This window comes from Gavialis gangeticus, unplaced genomic scaffold (assembly GCF_001723915.1).
Source record: "Gavialis gangeticus isolate Ggan-Ray unplaced genomic scaffold, GavGan_comp1, whole genome shotgun sequence".
Lineage (NCBI taxonomy): Eukaryota > Metazoa > Chordata > Crocodylia > Gavialidae > Gavialis > Gavialis gangeticus.
The window spans coordinates 20,589,197-20,590,003 of NW_017729031.1; positions in this window are offsets into that span (position 1 = coordinate 20,589,197).

Genomic DNA, 807 nt, shown 5'->3' on the forward strand with positions numbered 1-807 from the left:
TGCATTATTGTAACTACTCAAGGCAGGCAGAAACTCAACAAGGCCTCACTGCAGCACTGAGAGGTTCGTAACGTTTCAAAAGACAAAATACTGTAACACTCCCCTAAATTTCCAAGTTAGGGAGTACAGGTCCTGTTTGGGTATAGAAGAAGAGCCAGGACAGTCCATACTGCTTTTGTCATTCTACAGGTGAACATCAGAGAGAGGGGGAAGTATGAGGAGAAAGAATCCGTTTCAGTTTGTATGTTCAAAATACATGGCCTACCTTCAAAAAACATATGCAATTTTAAGTCTGGGTATAGCTGGGAGTATGAAGTACCTTAGATTAGGATAGGGATGGAAAAAAATACCGGCTAGTTCAAACTAAGAGGGAAGTAAGTGGAAAACTGTCACTTTTCTTCTAAGGTTTCAGCATGTTCATAATTGTAACACAGCACAAAGCAAAACGTTTTTTCTCTTCACACCCCTCTCAGCTATACTAATTTTTATATTGATGCAAAACCACTGAATTCAGTAGAATCGCTCTTGGTTTATGGCAGTGTTGTAGCCACAACCAGTCCAGGAAATATGTGTGAAATTAGTTCCTTTCGTGACATCTTTTAGTGGACAAGTCTAGCAGAGATGCTAGACAAGCTTGTGGGTACAGTCTCCATCTTCAAGTCTTCAGTTCTTCAGATATCCTCTACCCCAACTACACAGTTCATTCAATAAAAATATCACCCAAAAAACTCTTGCTTCTCCAGATTTACATGTATTTAAGTGAGAAGGTAATCATAGAATCATAGAAGTAGGGTCGGAAGGGACCTT